The sequence below is a fragment of the Aplidium turbinatum genome, chromosome 10 (assembly GCF_918807975.1).
Source record: "Aplidium turbinatum chromosome 10, kaAplTurb1.1, whole genome shotgun sequence".
Taxonomy (NCBI): domain Eukaryota; kingdom Metazoa; phylum Chordata; class Ascidiacea; order Aplousobranchia; family Polyclinidae; genus Aplidium; species Aplidium turbinatum.
This window is the reverse complement of record NC_137481.1, coordinates 10287448-10299040: the sequence shown is the minus strand read 5'-3', so window position 1 is coordinate 10299040 and position 11593 is coordinate 10287448. Positions and strand designations below refer to the sequence as shown.

General features: G+C 38.9%; 1 long non-coding RNA gene across 1 annotated transcript; it reads right to left on the bottom strand.

The window, feature by feature from the left end:
- Positions 1-8070: 8070 nt before the first annotated feature.
- LOC145778143 (uncharacterized) lies at positions 8071-11299 on the bottom strand. The gene is made up of 3 exons (XR_014290422.1): positions 11196-11299; positions 8681-8755; positions 8071-8171 (listed from the first exon to the last, which is right to left on the bottom strand). It is a non-coding gene; the product is annotated as an uncharacterized LOC145778143 (long non-coding RNA).
- Positions 11300-11593: the final 294 nt, after the last annotated feature.

The following is an 11593-nucleotide window of genomic DNA, read 5'->3' as shown; positions in this document are numbered from 1 at the left end:
CGATAATTTAACAATTCTGAGAATGGTCTCATTGACTTCATAGGGTATAAAAACCTAGATATAGACACCAAAACTACACGTTTGGTCATATGATAACCTAGTTATGGTCAATTTACTGTTATTTTAATGGTTTGGCGGCCATCTTGGTTTGCCATATTGAATTTATAGGCTATCAGATAATTCAAAAATTCTGAGAATAGTCTCATTGACTTCACAGGGTATAAAAACCTAGATATAGACACCAAAACTACATGTTTTGGTCATATGATGACTGAGTTATGGTCAATTTACTGTTTTGTTCAATGGTTTGGCGGCCATCTTGGAAGCTATCTTGAAAATAACCACTTTCCGGAAGTTGGATTCCTTAACATTTTGAATATGTTAGTACTGACACTCAATACTAATCAAATCAGTTGAAAAACCATTGGTAACTTATTGTAACCAAAAAAGTAACACCAACAACAAACAAGCGACTACAATAAGAAAAAAACAAGCAAAAAATTAATACATGACGTCACAATGACGTCATTAATAACATAATTTTGTGTGATTTTTATCTCGTGCATTTTGTAGTGGCAGTCAGTCCAAATGTAAAAAAATAACGTATCTAATTGCATAAAAATGCCGTGAAAAGAGCTCAAAATTGACTTGGGGGGAACCCCAGATTTGGGGGTGATCACGTGACCCAAAAAGTTGCGGCACCCACTAAAATTGAAGTTAGATTCATCAACTACAAAAAAATGCAAAAAAACAACGTGTAACACGTTTAGCCTAAAGATGCTCATTTTTGCCCCTAAGGGCCTGCACTATTTCGATTCAAACGAAGTAAAATTTGCTGGAAGTCGAAGCAAAACCAAGCAGAGAAATCTTGCTACATAACAGAATTTCGTTTTGTTTAGAAATTTTTTGTTCGAACACTTCCAGGCTAGGTCTACTACATGCTTTTTAATATTTCTGAAGGTGTCCATAAAAATATAAGCCTGCTTTGAAACCACGCCAATGCTGATGAGAAAAAACTTGGTCGAGACATCAACAGGCACAAGAAACGAATGAATCAATAGAAAATAGTAGGAAATGGCTGCGTCTCGTCAGTGGGTAGAGTTACGCTTTCTTCAGAATGCCAATTTATCAATCTAAACAAAATTTTGTGTTAACTATAGGACACCCACTACTGTAAGTAGGCTACAGTTGAGATACCACCGTTAGTGACCTGCTTCCGAAATGCAAATCATATAAGTTAAAACGTAACTAAAGAAATGTTCACAAAAAAATACCTCAAAACATTGAGGTGATAAGTAAAAACCCAGATCAGATTCCGTTTTAACAACCTAATTACTCTCCGTGAGATCTTTCTTGTTAATCTAGGCAACAGTAGCCGACTCTACGAAATGTGGAACCGTATTGGTGCCGATGAACAACAATGGGAGTGAATTTATTGGACTCCATACCTGGGAAGTCACCACCTCTGCATTACTGGAGGCGTTGGTGCAGTTGTACGTCCGCGGGCCGTCTGTACCGAGTGGCTCATATGGCGGACCAATTGATTGGTCATCTCGGGTCTTTGACTGTGCACCTGCAACAGCAAACTGTTGACGTGTGTAATGCACACGTTGGAATACTGGGGTTTGTTGTAACATTTCCCAGAAAAGTTCACGTTTAAACAGAACGTTTCAAAATTAACTTTCTGTTTCCGTCAGGTAGGCAAACGTTTTGGGTTGTGCCCAAATTTACATATCAATAAAAAGCAAGCAGTCAAACACTTGTCTAGTAAGAACTCCTGGAAGGTTTGGTGTAGCAAGAAATGCAATGCGACAGCATTTCAGTGTTTACAGTCTTGAAATAAATATTTCTTTCTCCAAAAACTTTCGGAGTGCACAAAACAGCAATGATTCAACAAACCCCAGTCTCTACCCAACGGTGTTGTTAGGCTGCGATTTCATTTGTTACGTCTGAAAGACCTACTTCATGCTACTAACTATTCAAGTTATGGTGTGCAGCCTAAAATCTGGGTAATGCAGCAGTTTCTGCTACGACACAAATACATCCTTAACACGTAGGCATGTAGGTGTAATTTTCTTAGCCGTCACAACGCCCTTTCTCCACTTCGTCGAGAAGTGGCTCTTCAAGCCGCCTTTAGCCCATGCGATCTGCATGAGCTCTGTGGTGCTTGAGGTGGAAAGAGCCCTCCTCGACATAGTAAAAATGAACGCTCCTTCCATTGGCATTACCCTTCGGAGTGCAGCGACAAGCGCATGCAGCTCGTCAGGGAATGCCAAAGAGTCCAACGCCTCTGCAATCTTATGGTCATGGCTCTGCAAAATGTATTGTTGTAATAAGTGCTACATTTTGTAGGATTTTACAACAATTATAGTAGGCTACAGTGGCGTAGCCAAGGGGGGGGTTACAACCCCCCTCCTTTGGCACGCGTGTGACGTCACGATATTGAGAATGATGCTTTCAATCTCTTTATGCTTGATAATGACGCTTCCAGTCTAAAAAAAATTGCCTAATTTTAAACAAAACTGCATTAAAAGAGCAAGTTTTGCCAGTACCAAACATTTCTACCAGGAATTAGCAACAAGAAAACATAAAGACTTAGATTTATTTCCGAAAAATGCCGAAGAAAACATGATCTTATCCTTTTGCTATGCCACCGGACAGCACCATTTTATAGGAATATTCATAACCACATTTTTGTTGAAAATGCTCTCAGAATGCACCAAATTCAAAGTAATTTTTCAAAATTTTCTGGGGGAGGCCCCCAGACCCCTCGCCGCCGGGTCGTTAAAACCCCACCATTCAAAATTCCTGGCTACGCTACTGGTAGGCTATATACTTGGCATCTGCACAACAAATACAAGAAATGTTTCGGTGTAGCAAAGTGTACTCTTTATAGAATTGAATAGTACACAAAAGGATTTTCTGAGCTTTTAAATATTAAAAAAAAATGTATGTTATCGTTATACTACATGCATATAGCCTTTCAAACATATCGCAAAAGGGTTTGCTTACTTTCAAAACGTGGCATTGTCCTTGGTGGGAGGCACTGTCGAAATCCTCCCACCGCAACCCCGCTATTGCCTTTGGCTTCTGCGCATTGTGAAGCTGCAGCCTCAGCATCAAATGCCCCAGAATATCTCCCCTGGAGCGGTCTGATCCTGAGGACTGCGCCTCCTCTCGCAACGTCCTTTCGCAGGATATTGCGAATGGTGAATGAAGATACTTCGGTTTGTCATTTGAGTTCAAAAGGCTCTCTGCAAAATTAGTTGTCATTGTGCTGCGTGCATTGCTGCAAATACGCTGTTGGCTGTATCCATGGCAGACATGCGTTGCTCTTAGCGATTTACAAAGCACACAGTGTTAGTGCAGCCGTACAGTGGCACAGCCGAGTACATCATTTTCCGGGATCCATTCAGTACCACTTTTGAAAGGTCTTTGGTATTATACGAACGAGTATCGAAAACTGGAGGTTATCCAACCCATGTCCACAGAATCAGATGCAGACACTGGAACCACTAAGCTATCAAGCCACCATAACCAAACTGAATAAATACGAATAACACTTGAAATTTTTCAAACTTCTTTTTACAGTTTGCGAGCCGCTGATTAACAGCGCTACCCGAAGCTCTATGCTACATGGTACGATAACATGTTGCAGTAGCAACACCCATGAACGTCGCCACATAGCGAGGTCCACGTAACAATTGACTGCTGTTTTTATTCACGCCAGTTTGGCACACGACACGAGTTGCTAAACCGCATGCCTTTACAAATCAACCAGCATGAGCCATTACTATAAATATTTTACCTCATATGCAAAATATCAGATGAATAGAAAGGAAATATTTATAGTGTGCTTATCATGAGACGAGGAATTGATAAGCATAGATAGAACAAGCCTCAGATTTTTTGTTATATGTCTTAGCCCAATTCAAGATATCCATCAAAAATTGGGCTAAGTTGGACGCTTCTAGCAGAAATAGGTCTTCGTATTGTTCTGAAAATCTGCAACACATTGAGGGATTGTTTAATGTTTATAGTAGGAATCCTTATCCTCGCACTGACAAAGCCTAATAGGCTATTTCTGGACACTTGTAGTTGTAATGTAGAAGCTCCGGTCACAAAATTTCCCAGAGTGCACTTTCCGAGTGTTCTTGCCTGTGAATTGTTCCATCCACTTGGTGCTGCTGAATGGAGAGCAGTCCTTGGATATTATTGTCCAGTATTGAACCTTTTTTCCATGTGAAACTTTCTTATTTGTGGTGGGCCGAATTTTCGTAGGCCTAACGCTTCAGCTAGTTCAGCTTTATGGATAATGCGGCACTGCAGATGCCCTTATGGCGATATTTTTACTTACCGTAAGAAATGCTTCATGCTGTTAATGCGGTTATAGATCGTGTTATCCCGCATGTCGTTATCTATGATGATGGGTTCCAGGGTGCCGACATCAAAAGTGACGCCGTTGGCACTCCTGAAGGTATTGGTGACTTCACACAATACCTTCATAATGGAGATGTCCTTATTGCCGTCACCACTGGAACCCTCCATGAATACCTGCAAGTGTAAATATAAGTTGGTTTGTAACATAAAGTTTTAATATAAATTTATATTTATAGAAGAATGCTTAAAACTTCATGGAAGGATAAAATCACAAACAAAGATGTAGTATTGTATATACTATCTAGAATACAAACCAACATGGAAATTCTACAAACAATTAAATCAAGAAAATTAAAATGTTTCGGCCACATGATTCGCAATAATTCTATTCAAAGACAACTACTAGAAGAAAAAATTAACGGCAAACGAAATAGGGCAGACCACCGAGAATTTGGACTAATGATATTGAAGACTGGTCAGGACTTAATTACAAAACTGCAGTAGAAAAATCTCACAACAGAGAAACTTGGCACCTCATTGCCTCCAACCCTCGACGAGATGAAGGAACTTAATGATGATGATGATGAACATAAAGTCCACCGATGGAGCAGTCAAGGTGTTGGTGAAGTTTAGTGTGCCTTTAAAACTGGTAAACGGTAACACAATAAGATGCCTCACTTTAAAATCACTCAGGACATTAATGTGGGATGAGGCTTTCCCTGTTGCGCGTCTGTATGTTATATGCTATTATAACTGTATGTTATGTACTATTTATATCTATAAAGCAGAGAGATCGGTCACCAGTGGGACGCTTTACAAGTGGGACACTACCATTTGCTTGAACCGTGGTAAACGTAAATGACTGAAATTTTGCGTGTGGAACCGAGAGACTGGTCAATGTCGCTTATGGCGAAGTTTTTTGTAGCTCAAGCATGACATGTAGCTGAAGATTTTTTTAAAGACATGTAGCTCAATTTTTTTTTAAATTGTAAAATCATAAAAGCAATGAAAAATATATGTTTTTATGCTTGCAACTAGTTTCTTGTTACTGTACACTCAATTCATTTCTAAAGTGTCCCACTGCTTCCTTAGGTTAGGCATCAGTGGGACACTTTAGTGCGGCATTTAAAACTACAAATAAATGTCAAAACATCAATTTCTTTATTGAAACGTTTTGAAGATATGAACAAAGAGTGGAACTTTACAAAAATTGTGGTTTGGTACACATGTTCGTAAATTATTTGAGTTTTTAAAGAAAAGGCTATCTTTGTCCCATTGCCAGGGTTGATCGGTTTAAACCGGGGCGGTTTAAATCGGGCAGTTTTGACCACCTATTACTGGTCAAAACCCCTTTAGTGTATGACTCAAGTTGCTTTTCAATTGAATTAAAAATATTACCCTCCATGCATAGGCGCCGACTTTTCAAAAAACCTTGGGGGGGGGGCGAGAAAGGTGATGACTGATGACGTCATAATCATAACGCTATTTTATTCAATCGAAATAGCCTTTGATTAAGCTTACTGTCTTGTTTATATTGACACCTAGGTCGCAAACCGAACTTATTAGAACCGCTGCTTGAAACGATTAGTTTTACGCATGCAGTCTGCCTAGTAAAAATTTTGATATTGTTAGCTCATAATTTCGCTCGTTTTGCTAATTACTTACCTTCAAAGCGTTACCAACGGCGAAGTTTTTTCTCTTATGTTTTTTATCGAAAGTCTTTATAGTCTTTTATCGAATACCATATATACTCGAGTATAGATCGAGATTTTCGCAAGTGATTTTCACCTCAAAATGACAGGTTCAACTTATACACGGGACAAGCTGTTGTCCCCAGCTCGGCAGTTTTCAAAATTAACGCATTTTTTCTGCGGCAAAATCATTGCCGACGTAGATTACGGAGTGTGAAATAGCGTCGGTCGAATTAAAAGTTTTGAATACGTTTATTTGCAAAGATTCAAACTTAATATTCAAATTTAATGACTTCTTGTCAATTCTAAACTTTATACACTTGTTGAGCAATATGCAAAGCTCACTAGACAAAACAGCAGAAAGAGCTGTTTTAAGAGATCAATTTTTTTATTTTTGCGTGTAAGATATAATCGTTCTTATTACCGGTACGTAATCCATGATCGTTGAAGTCGATGTCAAACCTTAGCGGCCGCATAAAACAGTGATGTCAGGTTGGCTAGGTGATAATAGCGGTAAGAGACGTTGTTAATGCATGCAATATCTGCGACCGACCAAGACCAAGACCTTTTCTTTTATCGGTTTTCGATTTAATTCTCACACATTGCGAACAAAACAATGCTGTTGAATCATAATTGATCTCACAGCGGGAAGACCTCGTTGAAAATAGCGCGTCTAATTTAGCTGGTTTACGTAATACTGCAGTGAATAGTTACCTGACTATTCTAGCAGCGTAAGTTACTCTTTCATCTACTTTGAAATTTCCATACGGTATGATTTCCAAGCTGTATTCACGTAATTGTTCGGTGTGTCGTAGTTTCAACTCGATAAAGTTTGCTAAAATTGATTTCATGTTTGAAGTCACAAAAAATCTTACGGACGTTTGGATAACTCGTGAAATTAGAATAATTATTCAACCACGCATTCGCTTTTTCGCTACCACTCGTTTTGACTTTGAAGTTGCATCTCACGCGCGGGAGGGTAAGCAGTAACTGCGCGCGCAACTGCGCATCTCAGTAGTAATTCACGTTCCAGAGAAAGCCATGCGATCAGCTGCTGTTTTGCGGGCAAGAGCAACGCAGGCTGTTTTTCGTTTTCGGCATTCTTTAAGTCCGTTTAAATGACCTAAATCTCTCGCGAAGAATTTTATCTTTGAAACCAGTTTTGACCACTTAGAGATCAACCCTGCCCATTGCTCCCTGATCTCCCCTATGCACTCACTATAGTACATACAGCAGTATTACAGTACTACAACATTGCGTAAAAAGCAATACTTTCTAAGACTAACTGAAAGTTTAACTATTGTATTTTTTTTCATTTATTTATTTATTTTTAGTGATTGCATTACATGTTTGGCTAGATTATGACTGAACTGACATGACCCTGACCAATTACATTTCATTACCATTTACCAACAGATGCAAGGTATATATGCTGTATGTGCATTGAACAATGCATATCAACTTACATCTAGTTTGTGATAACGTTGTAGGTGTTAAGAAACCCGCCCGACCGGTTTCCCACATCGGACACTGTTTTAAATTTTTTTTTGGCAGCCGAAACAGTGCGCAGAGGCGCCTCCTCTCCTGAAGGTCAGCAATTTCATGGAATTTGGTCAAATGCTGTGCTATGTTCGTAACAATCTGAACACATTCAATCTGTGTTAGGAAAAACTAACACACCTCAATCAGTGAGACATTGTCGGCTGAGTGGTGAGAACGTCTGCATGACGTAGGTTCGACACCGCTCCAGAGAACTCGGCTGTGCCTCGGCACAAGACACTTAATGGCATGCCAAAACAAGGGGAGCAGCTGACATGTTCCTTCGCTGCTTCCTGTTGTATGGCAGTGCGCTGTATGTTGTTGCAATCGGCGCAAAATAAAACATGATTATTATTAGGCTGCATGCATCTTTTATTCTAATAATGATATAACAAATTACAAAAAAAGGCAATTTTGCAACGTTAATAAATAATGAACAATGTTGGTTAGCCTACATACTTTACGATGACATAGGCAGCATCCAGCATGTAACCTTTGCCTCCTCCTTCCCGTCCTCTATGAATTCTGCAAAGCTTTTTAATCGTTTGGTGGGGGATTTCCCTGAAAAAAAAAAGCGGCATGTAGTAATAATAATAATGTTAGTTTTTATATAGCGCTGTATCCATCGCAGAATGCGGTGCTCCTCAGCGCTTTACAAAGCAGACAGTGTCAATGCAGCCGTATAGAGGCGCAACTGAGTACATTATTACCCGAATCTACTCCATTGCTCAGTGCCAAGCAGGAATTAGATTCAGTACCACTTTTAAAAAGTCTTTGGTTTGACCCGACAAGGTATCGAACCCATGCCTACCGATTCAGAGGCGGACGCACTAACCACTAAGCCACCGAGCCGGTTTTAGTAGCCTATAATTATGTGAAATTAATCAGTCAATCTCAGTGGCTTGTACAAATGAGAACAGTTTGTAAAAATGTGTTTCCAAAAAATGTGCACAGTAATATTTCCAAAACCATTGCTCTTCATAACGAGCACCACCTCCTACTCTCGGAATCAACTTTATCCCGATGCCTTTTTTTCTTTTTATGTTACACAAAAAATGCATTATTATTACCAGTTTTAGCCGTTTCCTTGCGGTTGCAGCGCTTCCTCTTTTTTGGTGTTCCTTCATCGCTGCTGTCCTCTGATGCTTTAAAATTAAATACCAGTTTTGTAGATTTAAATTTATGTGCGATTGATCCAAAATTTCCTGGCAACCCTGCTTTGAAAAACAAACTAGGCTACCAGCCAACTTTCGATTTTAATAAGTCAAAAACTGGTTATTTTATCACATTGGCTATAGATAATAAGGTACTGTTTTTTTTTTCAGATTAATTTATACTTAGGAAACACACACCAATCCTTTAAGGCACATGTGTCAAACTCCCGGCTAGAGGGCCAAATGGTCTGGTCATTTGTGGTCAGAGCTGCCCGGCGCTTCAGAAAGCAATACAAAAATAAAAATTTTACAACTAAGTTTAATTGAGTAGTTGCTTTCAAACTAACGCACACCTTTTTGTTTAAGATTAATCAATGCTTAAAATTGTCAATGTTACTTTTGAGCAGTAGGAATTTCGATTATTTTCATAAAAAAATAAAGGAGCTGGTATACATTTTTTGGCCCGCAGGATGGCATTAAATTTCGTTTAAATCTGGCAACCAATAATCCCTTGCAAAACCACCTATTTGTTGCAAAGTCAGGAGTTCCTTGAAATAAGTGTTGCAATAAATATTGAACTAGTCTGGCCCGCCACTTGTACTAATTTTTAAATTTTTACCCAGGGTGCATTTGAGTTTGACACCCATGCCTTAAGGCAGGGGTCGGCAAACTGCGGCCCGCGGGTCAAATGCGGCCCGCGGACAAACTTTTTGCGGCCCTCGAACGATCTTACTTTTAGTGCATAAACTAAAGTTTCATCATTATCTACGCATAATTTATTTTATATCATAACAAAAAGCCCTTCAACATGTGTCCCGACATTACTCGGTAACCCCCATGTACGCTACAAAATCTTAAATCAAGAGGCCTTAACCACCGCCAATTCAAAAGTTTACTTAAAGAGATGAATGCTGTCCATCAAGATCTAGTGTATTTTTGCGAGATTAGATGGCTAAGTCGCAGTGCTATGTTACAACGGTTTTATGATTTGCGAAACGAAATAGTGACTTTCTTGAAACAAAAGAATGCAGATTTCGGCATTGATGAACTTAGTGATCCTGATTGGTTAACAGATTTAGCCTAATCTCAGTGATTTCACTTCTCATATGAACAAGCTAAACTTACAACTAGCCTACAAGGAAAGGAGCAATTTATTAATCAGATGTAGGCCTATGATCATATTACTGCCTTCGTAAACAAGCTATAGGCTACGTCTTTGGGAAACTCAACTACTCCATAATGAATTCCAACTTTGCTCATTTTCCCAATTTTAGCCTTTATAAACTTTCCAACCCTGATAAGTACATATCATTTATCGTTTCCACTAGGCTAAAACTAACTTTAAATATCGATTTTGCGATTTGAAAAATCAAAAAAACAGATTCGATTTATTTGCCATTCCATTTTCAATGGATGTCAATACTGTGCCACATGAGATGCAAAGGGAAATAATTGAACTTCAATCATCCAACATATTGAAGGGAAGGCCAAATACGATTCAGTTCTAATTGCCAACTTTTATAAAGAATATGTCCAGAAATCCACCTATCCTCATCTGTATGACAATGCAAAACGTGTAATGTGCATGTTTGGAAGTACATATTGCTGTGAGCACTGAGCAGCTTTTCTCAAAAATGAATTACGCAAAGAATAAACTTCGCACTCGCCTGTCAGATCGTCATTCGAATGACGTATTGCAAATATCATCAACAAAGTTGCCAGTTGATTTAAACACCTTGGCCATGACACAGAAACAACATCATCCTTCACATTGATAAATGATAAGTAAATAAAAACAATGCATTGCTTTTAATACGTGCTTGATAAATGAAACGGCAACAAACACGTCTCATTGTGCATTGTGCAATAGACACAGGAATAGGAGTTGCAGGTGCGCCAGGATTTTAAGGATAATGTGGCTATTGTTTATAGGTTGAAATTTATGCGGCCCGCACGTGACCGGAAGTTTGTAGATTTGGCCCAGTAGTACAGAAAGTTTGCCGACCCCTGCCTTAAGGTTTAAAATATAAATAAATTTCAATAAAGAATTCTAGGACAAACTTTAACCGATTTGAATGGGCGACCAACAAAAAGAAGCCCAAGCCCTGAAAAATTTACACACTGTTTGTAATCACATTAACTCTGGTCTTTGTTTGCCAAACTGCATGGGTCTTACTTTTTCAGAAAGAGACTTGCATTGAAAAATGCATCAAAAAAGCGTGACAGTTAAAGGATTAAGGCGACAATGGTAATGCTAGCAATACGTTTTGATAGTGCAGATAAGTAGGTCCAAATCAAACAAGAAACATTTTTGAAACGGTCTTAAAAATGCTCCATTAGATAGAAGCTGTTGATAAGAGCGCAGTTTCACTTCATTTCATGAAATCGTGCACATTGGCATAGCTTATCAGTCGCCATATCGTGAACATACCTGAATTGGGAATGATGAAGTCTTTATCACTACCGGAATCTGATAGTGATAATGTGCTTTCGGAATCGTCTGAAGCCATGATCAATATTAGCCAACTACTCACCGTACTGCAAGCTCCAAAAATACTGATATAACGCATCACAATTCACAATCTGTCGATCGCATGGATGCTAATTGCGTTACAATGACGTTTGTTTGCTCACAAGTGGTACTGATTGCACATAGTCAGTAAGATTGTCAGGTGACTTCATGACAGCGCCATATTGGATTTTTTAAGAAAGAAAGAAAGAAAATACAGTAGTATATTCATTCATTCATTTTTCGTCATTAACGCGTCCGGGACGAAAAAGATACTACTAACTACAATAGTCGATATAGACCTACCAGCACGTTAATGA